We start from the raw sequence: 15,359 nt of genomic DNA, 5'->3' as shown, positions 1-15,359 counted from the left end.
ATTATATATATATATATATATAAATAAAGTCTATTATTTATAACATCAAATCACTTTTTTCCTGGTTATTTTAATTGCTTTTTAGTTTTTATAATTATTGTTTTATATTTTATAATATTAAAAATATGTTTTAGTGTAATTTTTTAGTGTGTGGTTGGAGTTAAAATGAATTTTGGTGATAGTTTTACATAAAAATAATGTAATTTTTAGTAAGTGAAGTGCTTTTTATGTGTACACATATGCTTTATCAATTTTTATTTACTCCTTGTACATCCCTTTAGTGAATTAAGCGTGCATGAATATAGTAAATAAAATTGTTTCTATGTACCCTAGCCCTACGTAATTGGTATAACCACTCCCTCAACTATAAATAATAGAACTATACATGCTAAGATTAATCATGAACCGATGACCATCTATTGAAATGTAACAACAGCTGAAAACTTCATTAAGAATCATGTCTTTGCAAATGAGAAGAAAAATACCTATTCTTATACATTTACCAGATTGAAATTAATAAACACCTTTGTACAAAGTCTAGAATAAATGAATATATAATGCTATATATTATACATATTCTCATTGAGATAACGACATACAATACAAAATCGTGGTGGTCCGAACACTTTTCTAGCTAGGGTGAAAACTATTGTTTTCAAACTACAAAACATGCAGTTGAGCAGAAAGGTAGACAAATGTTTCTTCATGGCAGGGAATAGTAAGTCCTCCCATTGGATGGTAGAATCCATATTCTTCTTCTGACCTACGTAACAAATCTTGGAACAAGGGTTGGTCCAAGTAAGACAAAGGCACAACAAACCGCTTCTTTTGGGTTTCACCAACATACACAGCCAAGTGTCCTTTGGGAACATCTCGTTGGTTTTTCTTGTGCATTTTCATCATCTGTTTCAGATTAGCAACCATCCAATGCATTCGGAAAACGCCCATGTATAACAAAAGATAGTTATTTTTTAGGAAACGAAGAACTAGTTTGTGGAATTGAGGAGCTAGATTTGGAGGTTGGCTTTGATGGAGCTTCGAGTACGAAGCTTTTAATTTATAGTGTCTAGTACAATCAACTAGCCAGCTATCTAAATGGAAATCTGATATTGGATGATGCTAGACGGGGCCTAAGTCATGTGTGGGCTCACATGGCTTTACTACGTTTATATATATTTTTCTATCATACTCTCCACTCCGTCATAAAATAATGGTCTACTTGTTTAAACAAGATCAAGATCAGAAATGAGGAAGACCCTATTTTTTTATAATGGGCAATAATGATGAGTCATTCACCTTCAAATTGCCACAAGTAGTCAAGTAATGAACCAAATGTGATTTTTGATCGAAAAGAATGCAATCTGAGTGTTGTTATATTTTAGTTGACCAACGAAAATTACGGAAGTTAATTTAAGTTCATGTGTCAAAATCCACGATCATACATTTGATAAAGAACAAATTAAGTCACCCTTATATAAATCAGGTTAATTAATCTAACGAATCGTGTCAGGACCAATCATTTCCATGAAACACTTATTGATGTGTTAAAATACACATTATTTTCAAGTTGGCCAATGTTTCGAGGGTTGCAAGATGCCCCTTATATGCAATCTGTTTGAAAGGTACATATAATAACATAAGTGGCCTGATTGTGGTGAGAATAAATATAGGCAATAGGCATATAGCCCATTGTTCTATTCTTACAACCATTTAGAAGCCATAGTATTTCTAAAAATGCCAATTGTATATTGCTATTAATTTTTTTTGAAATTTTGCAACTGCCCATCCCGTTGAGTGGGACCATTGTCAGTGCTTTATTCTTGCATCTATCTCTTACTATTATAGACGTAATGGGCTACAAGTCGCAAAACCATGCGAGGGTGTACAACCACCAGAACTCATATGTTGAAAGATTTCAGAAATAAGGATGAAAACAGATTCCGAAATATAACATTGTGTTTTTGTTCAAGGAGTCATGTATATACGTTGAGAAATGCGGCAGTGGTAGCCAAATTTTTACTCGTACTAATGATGGATTTTTTACTAATGAAAAAAGTCCATCGGCATTTGAGATAAGCAAGACCAACTGAAAATAATTTTCTTGCGTTTGTTAGATATAAGAATGCTACCAATAAAAAAATGTCGTTGTAAACGAAGAAAATGGAGGCCAGAAACAATCTGTATCGATATGGAAAGGGGAGATTTTGTACACAATGGTGTACTTCAAAATTCAAATTTTTTTACCAAAATATGATAGACCGAAACTTGTTTACAAAATCTGTAAAAACAGATGTGGACCTACCTTTTATTAAAATAACAACAAAAATAAATGACTATCATCTTTTTCATCCTTTTAACCGGCGCCTGCGTAATCAGTTTCCACTTTTCGTCCTATACTGCTACATATAAAACGGTTATATATTATTGGGACCATTTAAATTAAACTAGCGGAAAAACCCGGGCTTAGCCCCGGTCCGTTTTTTGTGTTTTTTATGAAAAATTGTAAAAGTTTTGATTGTAAGGATCGAAAGTGTCAAAATAGCTAAAAAATTAAATGGGTTAGAATTAACAAGTTTTTAGAAAATGGACAAAAGTTGTCAATTCTTTAAAGTTTTGTGCTCAAACTTTAAATATTAAAATGTTCCTAAAAAATAAAAAATGTTGATTGTAATGACAAAAAAATGTCAAAATGGCTAAAGTTGAAAGACAAAGCTACAAAAAAACATACAAATTTACTATTAATGAGGCCAATGTAAAGAATTAAAAGTAAGGTGTCAAAAGTCTAAAAAATGAAAAGTTTGGTGGTGAAAATCTGAAAAGCAAAAGTATACTGTTCTTAAAGGAACTCTTTTTTAATATAATATATATGTTTTTATCCGGTAAGAATCCGGATGATCATTTTTACCGGTCATTTCGTTAAACAACAAATGTCAAACTTATTTACTTGGTTGTAACGCGTTCACATGAGAAATGCAAGTTTATAAAACATAATATGGATTCTAGCTAGCAAATAATCATGCATAACAAACCTTCATTCAACATTATTTAAATGTTTTTTTCTTTTTCGTTTTCATTTTTTATTTTTTCTTTTATTTTTTTTAAACTTTTTTGATAATAATAAACTTGGTTTTTCAGCTTTCTTAAGTTTTTTTCATTATTTTTGTGGTTATTTTTGTTTTTGTTTTTTTTTATTCAAAAAAATGTTGTTCTTAAAATAACATTTATTCAGATTAATATAAACTTAGTTTTTCAGTTATTTTATTTGCATTTTTTAATTTTTGTTTTGGTTTTTTAAGTGTTTTACTACGCCATTGAAGTTTCTTGTGTTTTCTTTTGATATTTTTACATTTTCTTGAGTTAAGTATTGTAACAGTACAAAAATACCGATATTTTTTTTTCATTTTTAATTAAGAGTTATAATCATAATTTTTCTCCAATATCCATTACAAATAAACATGTCAAATTATCAGAGTAACAACATCAGTAACTGCGGAAAATAATGGAGAGTGAATGTTGCGCCATCAAGCTGTACACATCCCTTTAGTACCAGAAGTACCTGAAACCACAATACAAACTGTAAGCAAAAGCTTAGTAATTTTCTCAAATACCACATAACATACAATCGCAAAATACCACACAACATACATATAATTGTCATGGGCTACCCTCATGGTCTGATATCCAAGTGTCATGGACTACCCCCATGGTCTTCCATACAAGCGTCACGGGCTACCCCCGAGGCCTTTCAGAGAAGCAAACACATAGTGAACTAGTATTCCACATGTCAAGTAATAGGTCGGCATTGGTGCCTTCGACCCATTGATATAGTGAGAAGACTCACCTCGGTCTGCTGATAGATACCAACTGCTCAACTACTGCTCCAAAAATCTCACACAAAATACACAAATTACCCTAATTAGAATTAGGGCAAAATCCCAAATCATGGGCCAAAACCATAAGTCGAAATTCCTAAAATAAGGACCAAAAAGCTTTTTCCTTTAATGGCCTAACCAACCCTGGTCTCAAAAGCAATAATGGGCCCTAAGGCCTAACAGGCCCAACAACGCCACTTAAGGCCCATTAGCAAGCTCAAAGGCTCACTCCCTCTAAAAAGATCAAGGCCCAAAACCAATTAGGGCCTAAATGACTCAAATGCCCAACACAAGCCCAAAAGCTCACTGGGAGGGTACGCGGGGCGTAATCCTTAAACGTGCAACGTATTAGCCCGCCATACAGTACGCATTGCGTACACCTTGGTACACTCAGCGTACTGCCCAGCTCAACTCATACAGTCATTTGACGTTTAATCCATGCAGACATTGAATCCCAATACTAGATCACGGTTGGAAACAGGGTCTTATGGCATAAAGTTGGCAAATTTGTGCCTTAGCATGGCTTATGGAAGCCTAACATCCATTTTAGTCCATGAAAGCTCATTTAAAGGTCCTAGACTCATGCATGGGTTCCTATCCATCAAAAAGATTACATTTTTATGCTTCTAACATGCCAAAAGGACTAAGATCTAGCATTACTATCCTTTGGAGTTGCCAAACTCACAAAAGAGGATCCATGGACCAAAAATGAACTCATAACCAAACGCTAATTCAATCTAGCAAAAGTATCAACAAGGTATGAACTTTTTACCTCCAAAAGCTTCCCAAGGTGATGTAGATTCAGGATCTCGAAGCTCAACCACGTCCAAGGCTAGCTCGCCAACTTCTTTTTCTTGCAAACGCACCAAAAAGGGCCACTAATGTCACTTCAATCCTAAAGATTACCTTTAAAGGCAACTAGGGTTTTTAGGGATGTTTAAAGGAAATATAGGGTGTTAAGAGTGAGGTCCAAAGATCATAAATGACCTTAAATAGGGCTCAAGTCCAAAGATTAGGGGTTTAGACTTTTGGCCACGTACGCCCCGTGTACGAGGCGACTGCTCGATCAATGCGCCTATGTACGCTAAGCGTACATACATGTACGCCCAACGTACATAGGGTATTTTTTGCCAATTTGATTTATATCAAGGACTGAAAAAGGAAATACATGGATTTAGATGTTACAACTCTCCCCACTTGAATTAGACTTTGTCCTCGAAGTCCGCTGGTGCGAATAAATCTGGGTAGTGCTCTATCATCTCGTCCTCCGGCTCCTAGGTCTACTCAGAACCTCTACGGTGTTTCCATTGCACCTTCACTAGTCTCACCACCTCGTTATGAATAGTTTTAGTTTTCTTTTCCAAAGCTGCAATAGGCTTCTCAACATAGTTCAAACGCTCATCCACCTGAATATCATCTAACGAGATCACTACAGAATCATCGACTACACATTTCTGTAACTGAGACACATAGAAAGTGTTATGGATATGACTGAGCTCATCAGGGAGATCTAGCCGGTATGCAACCTTGCCAACACATGCAGAAATCCTGAATGGACCAATGAATCGGGGGCCTAGCTTACCCTTCTTCCGAAAACGGATGACACCTTTCCAAGGTGACACCTTCAACAACACAAAGTCTCGCACCTGAAACACGAGATCCGAACGACGTTGGTCAGTATAACTCTTCTGACGAATCTGTGCGTGACCTGCAACCTGTCGCCCACATGTTGAATCAACTCAGTGGTCTTAAGCACTACCTCGGTGCTCCCCATGACCTGTCACAACTAGCATTTTTGGCTAGGAAATTTTGTATTCATGAAATCAATTCTTATATAACTTGTAACCTAAGTTAATGTCAAGTGCAATGCTCAATAAAATCAATCATTTGAAATCCTAGTAACCCGGTTCAAACTCAGAATGGACCAAAATCCTCTTATTGGGCCAATAAACTCTCAATTTGACTGTTTTGGGTTAAGGAACCTTATTTGGACCTTGATACGACCTATATTCATTATATATAAGCATTTTGGGTCATAAAACTTCTTGTGGACCTTATTGGGCCTAAAATTTCTCACTTTGTCATCATGGGCCTTAATGGGTCGTAAATAGTTTCATAAGCCCTATTGAACCGTAAACTAACTTCTTGGGCTTCATTGGGGCGTAAACCCCATTCCTCCATCATCTTGGGACTTAAACCCTCATATGGGCCCAATGGGCCGAAAACTTGCAACTTGGGCCTCACAATTTCGAACACAAGCAAGTATGGCCCAAGCCTTTCCCCTTCTCTTTCCTCTCCCCCCCCATTCTCGGATATATAAAAAAGGGGAAAATGTTGAATCAATTCTAAGATGACACATAATATCTACATGGAGGATATCCATGTAAATTATCCATCATATATCTAGGCTAAATCTCATGTTCCAAGGCATCCATTTTGTCACTTCTCTCCCTCCCCTTCTATTCTCGGCCATAAGAAGCCATCACCACCATCTTCATTCCACCCACAAATCAAACACCAATTCTCTCTAAAAATCTCAAGAAATTCCATCACTTCCTTGCTCTAAAAAAATCGTGTGGGTGATTGTTCTCCAAGGAGTTTCTTCCAAAGCTTCATACACTAGACTCTAGGACCACCCACATCTTCAAGATCTCTACTCAAGAAGCTTGCTAAGCCCAAGAACCTTCTTATTCTTCATCAAAAACCTAAACCTTCAAACCAATGTGAGTTTATACCCCCTATTTTCAGTGTTTACTAAGTTTTAGGGGAGAATACAAGCTATTTTGTGTAGATCTATGTGTATATGCATGACTATGTGTGTTTTTCATGATTTATTTGGTGATTATGTGTTGTTTACTTCATAAATCTAAAAATATGTTAAAAATATGAAGTTTATCACTTAGATCTTCATAAAATCTATGATAAATGTATATTTTGACATGTAAACTTCCAGATCTGAGATTTATACACTCAAAATAGCAAAAACAAGTGTTGTGTTCAAAAATCTATAACCTAAACTCAAAAATCAGCTTTTAACAGAAAAGTTTTGGTCTAGTTACGGACTGTTTTGACCAACTTGATGGTAATCTTTTTCAAAACTGTTTTACATGCAAAACGTTCAGGTTTATACGTTTAAAATGGCTACTCTCACGCGTTCATACGATTTTTCTACAATTTTTGGCGATTTTTACAAAACTGTCTATCATTTCAGGAACAATTTCGGACCAGTCTGTGAAGATGAACATTTTCACACTGGTTTGAGATCACTAAAAATTATAATAAAAATTATGAAGAAAGTAGACTCATTTTCTAAACTTTCAGAGTTGATGGATCCAAATTTTGACTTACAATGATATTTCTATATTTTTCTAAAAATAGAGACGTAAATGTCAAAAATTAGAAAATTGTTTTAACTTACTAATGTGTTTATACGTTTGTTAGATGTAAGTTTATATGACTCATACATACTTTTCAATCATCTAGACATGTTAACTTATGTGCATTTAATATATATGATTACAAAAGTGGTATTTTTAAGTCAACTTGACAAATAATTGAACTAATACTAACAATAAAATAGCAAACGGACTAATTTTGTCATTAATATGTTTGATAGGTCCTGAATACTATTTATATGTTTATTGGGCCTCATTGATCCATTAACATGCGCGACGGACCTTGGATACTAATTTTGTGCTATTTGGGCCAGTAAATACCTTACATGTGAAATGGGCCTTAGTTGTCCTTTTACATATATTTTGGGCCCATGTTATATAACTTCATTCCTTTCGGGCCTGAAAATGACTTACGTGTTTAGTGAGTGTCGGTGGTTCGCTTACATGGTTCATTGGGCCCGGAGTGAGTTTTATACGTTTCTCTTCGCGTAAAATTCGATTCATGATCTAGTGACACGTCTCGGTTGACACCTATTGATTGTACGATCGTAGCCTATAGTTATAACCAGAGTCTCTTGGAGAGAGAGCGAGGTTTTGTGTATAGATCTATACGGGGATAATACCCCACACATAAGCTGTTCGCTACAGTTAGACTACGCTAGTCTAGGGTGACGACAACCTTATACTATTTTCCGTCGGCGTTCACAAACACCAAGACAGGCGAAATTGTCATTATTTAGTATGGTTATGACGGCTTACTTAGAGGAATTAACATTATGAAATTTACAGGAGACCATTCTTTTTCTTCTTTTATAGGCAACATAGGGTTGTATGGGGGCATTATCTTTACATTCTCTTCATTCACTTTTGGTATTATATTAAATAATAACACACATGCATTAATACAATATCGGACACAAACATACTAAACTGTTTTAAGAAAATACATGATTTTCTTGTGATTACAAAGTTATACAAATCATTTTCTCAAACATGCTAATGAACTCACCAACGTTTTTAAATTAACTTGTATTCTCAGGAAACCGTTGAAGCAGGTTGGTCTGAACAAACTAATGGATGTTTTGTTATATTTTATTTCATCAAACTTTAATTATTTTGACATGTAATATTCAAACACAATATTCGATGTAAACAATGTATGTTGTTATATTACATGTGTGGTGATGATCATGTTATGTTTCAATTATATACTATGTGATGATAGTACAAGGATGAAGTCACGCACAAGCCCCTGGACGATTCCGCCGTCTGGTTCACCCTAACAAACCGGGTTCCTACACCTCTTTCCATACAACATCTCGAATGGTGGTCGGTCGATACTAGCATGATAACTGTTATTGTAGGAGAAATCTGCTATTGGAAGGTAAGTATCCCAACTCCCTCTGAAATTTATTTTGCACGCCCGAAGCATATCCTTGAGTGTCTGGATCGTTCGCTAGCTCTGACCGTCGGTTGGGGGTGGTATGTCGTACTGAAATGTAACTGAGTTCCAAATTACTCATGTAATTTCCTCCAAAATCGGGAGGTGAAACGAACATCACGATCAGAGACCACTGACACAGGCACCCCATGCCTAACTACTACCTCTCGGACATAAATATCAGCTAGCTTCTCGACAGATATACTCTCTGCAATCGAAATAAAATGTGCACTCTTGGTCAACCTGTCCGTAATGACCCAAACAGAATCAACACCTCGTGCCGTCCTGGGTAATTTTTTTTATTAAATCGACGATGATCTTCTCCCACTTCCGCATGGGGATGGGTAACAGCTGGACCTTGCCGTGAGGTCTCTGATGTTCGGCTTTGACCTTCCTACATGTTAAACACCGCTCAACAAACCAAGAAACTTCTCTCTTCATGCATGGCCACCAGTAGCTCAATCTCAAGTCCTGATACATCTTCATGGCCCATGGATGGATAGAAAACTTGGATTTATGCGCCTCCTCCAAAATCGTCTGTCTCACCCAACCTGATGCCAGAACTCAAACCCTACCACACTAAGTCAATAACCCCCGACTGTCTCTTACAAACAACTGAATCTGCCCTCTAATCTGCTCAGTCTTCTAATTTTCCTTCTTCAATCCTTCTATATAAGCCTCCTTGATCAAATCCATCAAGGGTGAAGTAATAGTCATCCTCAAACAAATATCTCGAATCGATGAGCACACCGCCTTACGACTCAAAGCATCGGCCACCACATTGGCCTTCCTGGGGTGATACAAAATCTCGCAGTCATAGTCTTTTACCACATCTAACCACCTCCGCCGCCACATATTCAAGTTCGACTGGTCCATCAAACACTTGAAACTCTTTATGATCGGTGTATATAGTGCATCGAACCCTGTACAAGTAGTGCCTCTAGATTTTAAGGGTAAACACCACCGTCCCCAATTCCAAATCATGTGTGGGGTAATACTCCTCATGAGGCTTCAGCTGCCTCGAGGCGTAAGCAATGACATGCCCTATCTACATAAGGACAACTCCCAATCTCGAAATAGAAGTGTCTCAATAAACCACAAAATCATCCAATCCCTCAGGTAATGTAAGAATTAGGGCCTCGCAAAATACCTGAATCGGAGTCTCGGAGGCCGACTGCTATTATGGACCTCACTAAAAGGTCACATTCTTCTTGGTCGGGTGGGTCAAAGGCACTGTAATCTTGGAGAAGTCGTGAATAAATCTCCGATAATACCCCACCATACCTAAGAAACTCTGAATCTCATATGCGTTCTTCAGAAGTTCCCAACGCATCATCGCCTCAATCTTGGCCGGGTCCACCAAGATACCACCCTGGTTGATGATGTACCCCAAAAACTGCACCCCATACAACCAAAACTCACATTTGGAGAATTTGGCATAAAGACTCTCCCTCCTCAAGGTCTCCAATACCTCTCGCAGATGCTGGTCATGTTGTTCCTTGGTCTTAGAATAGACCAGAATATCATTAATGAAGATAATCACAGACCGATCCAACATTGGCTTGCAAACTCGATTCATGAGATCCATGAAGGCATGAACGATGTTGGTGCATTGGTGAGCCTGAAAGGCATCACCACGAACTCGTAATGACCATAACGAGTTCTAAAAGGTTGTCTTCTGTACATCCTCATCTGATGGTATGTTGACCGAAGATCAATCTTGGAGAGACAAGACACACCCTAAAGCTGATTAAATACCTCGTCGGTCCTCAAAAGTGGGAAACGGTTCATCACCGTTAGCTTGATCAATTCCCGTTAATCAATACACATCATGTGTGACCCATCCTTCTTTTTTACGAACAGGATCGGTGCTCCCCACAAGGAATTGATCGGACAGATAAAACCCTGTTTAGCAGCTTCTGCAACAGAGTAGACAACTCATGCATCTTAGGTGGTGCTAGACGATATGGGGCCTTGGCTATCAGAGCCGAACCAACATCAGATCAATCTGAAACTCAACCTGTCTCTCGGGAGGAACTCCCGGCAACTCCTCGGGAAATACATTGGGAAAATCCCACACGATGGGTACCCTGCTCAATTCTAACATGGTCTCAACCCGCGAATCTAAAACATAAGCTAGGAACCCAGAACAACACTGCTGAAGAAGCCTCCTAGCCCTCACGGCTTAATAGAGAGCTAACAAATACGAATCTCTCTGACCAGTAAGGATTAGTTCCCCCCCCTTGGGGTTCAAACTCTTACCTTCTACCACTTACAATCAATCACGACCCCATTGGGCCCCAACCAGTCCATCCCGATGATCACCTTCAATCCTCTCAAAGGAGTCGGTACCAAATCGATAGGAAATCTCTCACTAAACATTTTCAAAACATAGCCTCAGAATACCCTCGCAGCACTCACAGTACGATCATTCGCGATCTTTATCTCCATAGGGGAGTCCAAAGTCCCCGAAGCATCTCGAAACTTCTTGCTGAGCGCGAGAGATACAAAGGATCGGGTAGCCAATGAATCAAATAAAACATGAGCTGACAACCCATTGACCAAAAAGGTCCCTATACAAGAGCATAACAATTATAAGCATAATAATAAAGCAATAAAGATAAAGTTAAGTCACATACCAGTAACTACGTTCGGTGTTGCTTGGGCCTCATAGGTGGTCAACTGAAATGCCCTGATCTTCACTGCAGGAGTTTCCGCCTTACCCTGGCGGCCATCGGTAACCCTTAACGTGGATTGTGTAGGCGTCACCACTGCTCCACCATAGAACCTCGTATAATCGGCCTTTTTATGGTCGGTCTGGTTGTAGTGGAAATAAATCTAACCCTTTTTGGGGAACTCCCTGCTCATGTGACCCGACTGGACACAACTATAACATACCGAGCTTGCTACCCGATAGGCCCCACTATGCGCCTTTTCGCACTTAGCATAACGGCCCCGACACTGCTGACCTCTACTAGAAGTATCGGAGGTCTTGGGCTTCTTGGCCTCGCCCACTACTGTCTGCACCTACTCCGACTTCCGCTTCGTCCGGAGCTCCAACTCGATTTCCCGCTCATGGTCCTTCTCAATCATATCATTCAGGGTGTTGCACTATGAAAAGCTCACAAACGCCCAAATATCATCCCTCTGCATAGCATGATATTGATGGGTTTTGAGCATTCTAACACTTCCTAAGTGTACATGCAACCCTAATAACCTTGGATCTATGTTTGTCTAATTATCATGCAAAGTTGATTTCCAAGGCTATGATCCTATCTAGCATACATGGGGAACAATTTTAACTTGAATAAAAGATAGAACTACACACCTTGTTGTTGATTTTGATCCTTGAAACCTTGTGAGCCTAGCACCCCAAGTGTGATTCCACAAATGCTTCACACAACACCAAATTCTATGGAGTAAACTTGGAGAGAAAGTATAACACTCTAAAAATCAGCTCTAGCCCTCAAGCATGCATGTGTAATCGATTTTGGGAGAAACATGAGCTTTATATAGTGTTGACACATTTAGGGTTACACCATGTAAACCCTAATGTGTCATGACTCTTCATTTCCATGACCCATGGGTTTGTAACTCCCATGGAGCCTCCATGGAGCATCCAATGGGTTCAACCCAACTCGATTATCCATGGAGCCTCTTAGCCCACTATATAAGTTACAGATGATTTACATAATCAACCCATATATTTAATTAGTTATCTTTTGATCACTTAATTAATTCTAAAATTAATTATTGATCAAACTAATTAAATAATATTATTAATATATTAGAACTTAGAATATATTAATAAATCACAAGTGTTATTTCTCTCATTTAGTCTATCCAATTGCATGGTGCCATGCAACCCAAATGGACCATGCCGGGTCGGGTCAAGTACATACCAAAAATAGTTATGGACTTAGACACCTTATCCAACAATCTCCCACTTGGATATGTCTAATAACTATAACTGCAAGTATGACTTCAGGAACCGATCAGCAATCGTAGCTCTTTTCAAGGTTTCTCTGACCTGAGAAGATGATGGTACGCCATTTCAGATAAGGGATCATATAATCATTTGTTCTAGATATCAGCTGGACAAATACATGGAACAATGTCTTACTTATTGTCCAACAGTTTGTTTCCCGATTTCTGATTTGTTTGACAAAGAACTTAATTGAACACATCAACTTAGTTCTGACCGGGCCCGGTACATAGGTCAAAACAAAATCATCGAGGGGCCCAGATATCAGCTTCTAATCCAAGAAGGAACAGATAAACTCCGACTCATATGCTTGTTCTACTATTTGTTAAATTACACACAAACGCACGTTTTATAACATCGAGTTACCAATGCGGTTTCGCACGTTCAATGCATAACTAACTCATAGTTAACAAGTCATATCTCTAGGTTTGAAGACTTATATGATATTACCCTCTCGCGATCACTCGAGATAAAAATCCATGAAGTGATACCAGCGACCGTGGGTTGAATCCAATACTCAAAACTTATGAGCACTCATGAGTGTTGAGGCCATGTCCAACATCTTAGACCTCTACAACCAACTCATGACAGTCTTACTTCATATCTACTTCCAACATATGACTGACTGTGGATAATTTGAATAATATGTAAAACAACATAAATATTCTGGAAGTCAAAACATGAAAAAGAAATAACAGTAAACGATTGACAAGAGATCTTTACTCATAAATAAACACAACTTTTATTCATCATCAAATGTCAATTACATTTTACAAATTTCAAAATTATCTAACTACTAAGACTAATATCATCCTTCAGCCCTATGCTTCTAGCATGCTGGAGATGCTTAACCCTACCCAGTCTCTTCGTGAGGGGATCTGCCGGGTTCTCATCCGATGATACCCTCTTTGCCACGAGAAGTCCTTCTTCTATACGATGTCTGATGAAATGATATTTTCTGTCAATGTGTCTGGATCTCCCGTGATCCCTTGGTTCCTTGGCTAAGGCAACAACACTTTCACTATCATAGAAAATCTCGATAGGCTCATTTATAGCTGGTACTACTCCATGGTCTCCTATGAAGTTCTTCAGCCACATAGCCTCTTTTGCCGCCTCGCTTGCCGCTATATACTCTGATTCGCAAGTTTAATCAGCCACTGTCTCCTGCTTGGAACTTTTTCAAGAGATTGCTCCTCCATTTAAGGTAAAGACCCATCCCGAATGAGAACGGAAATTATCCCTATCAGTCTGGAAGCTAGCATCACTATACCCTACGACTCTCAAGTCATCACTCCCACCGAGGGTAAGGACCCAGTCCTTAGTCCTCCGCAGGTACTTGAGAATGTTCTTTACTGCTGTCTAGTGAGCCTTACTAGGATTCCCATGATACCTGCTAACCATGCTTAAAGAAAAGGCTACATCAGGACGAGTACAGGTCATAACATACATGATCGAGCCTACTGCCGAAGCATAAGGTACCCGACTCATTTCTGCTATCTCATCCTCAGTACTCGGGCTCTGAGTCTTACTCAGTCTAGTGTTACTCTGGATGGGTAACTCTCCTTTCTTGGAATCTTGCATGCTGAATCTCTTCAGCACCTTATCCAAGTAGGTACTCTGACTAAGTCCAATTAGTCTTTTACTCCGATCTCTCAAAATCCTTATCCCTAGAATATAGGCAGCTTCTCCTAGGTCCTTCATAGCAAAACACTTCCCAAGCCAGGACTTAACTTCCTACAGAGTTGGGATGTCATTTCCTATGAGCAGTATGTCATCCACATACAGTACGAAAAAGCTAACTATACTCCCACTAGCCTTGACATATACAAAAGATTCATCTTCACTCTTAGAGAAGCCAAACTCTTTGACTTTCTCATCAAATCAAAGATACCATAGATGGATTTCTCAAGCTTACACACTCTATTAGGGTACTCTATACTGACGAAACCCTATGGCTGATTCATGTAAACATCCTGAGCTAACTTTCCATTAAGGAAAGCGGTTTTGACATCCATTTGCCATATTTCATAGTCATGAAATGCAGCTATGGCTAACAATACCCTAATAGACTTAATCTTGGCTACCGGTGAAAAGGTCTCATCATAATCAACTCCTGGAGTTTGAGAAAAACCCTTTTGCAACCAGTCGTGCCATATAAGTGTGTACATTACCATCCATGTCGGTCTTCTTCTTGAAGATCCATTTACACCCAACTGTCTTACGACCTAGCACATTGTCAACCAATTCCCAGACCTGATTGTCATACATGGATTGTATCTCGCTATCCATTGCCTCTTTCCATTTAGCAGACTCAAGGCCTGCCATGGCTTCCGCATAGTTGTTAGGTTCATCCAGGCCTACTAGTGTCTTATCACTAATAAGTGTCTCACCTTCCGCAGTAATCTGGAAACCATAGTAATGCTCAGGTACATACCTAACCCTTGTGGAACGCCTCAGAGGTACAACTGGAGGTATAATTTGATCAACATGAGGTTCCTCCTCAAGTTGACTGCTAGGGTTTGAGGTTCCTTAACCACTTGACTCTTGAAGTTCTTCAAGGTCAATTAGCCTCCCACTGTCTCATTGGCTTATGAACTCTCTCTCTCGAAAGACAACCCTCCTTGATACAAAGACCACATTCTCACTAGGTCTGTAGAAGAGGTAAC

At 38.5% G+C, this 15,359-nt stretch overlaps 1 pseudogene; it reads right to left on the bottom strand.

Annotated features, from left to right (window-relative positions):
- Positions 1-547: 547 nt before the first annotated feature.
- LOC145092425 (auxin-responsive protein SAUR23 pseudogene) lies at positions 548-1,098 on the bottom strand (annotated as a pseudogene).
- Positions 1,099-15,359: the final 14,261 nt, after the last annotated feature.

The sequence above is a fragment of the Lactuca serriola genome, chromosome 3 (assembly GCF_051521515.1).
Source record: "Lactuca serriola cultivar US96UC23 chromosome 3, Lser_US96UC23_V15, whole genome shotgun sequence".
In the NCBI taxonomy this organism is placed as follows: domain Eukaryota; kingdom Viridiplantae; phylum Streptophyta; class Magnoliopsida; order Asterales; family Asteraceae; genus Lactuca; species Lactuca serriola.
The sequence above is the reverse complement of the archived record's forward strand: the minus strand, read 5'-3'. Positions and strand labels throughout refer to the sequence as shown.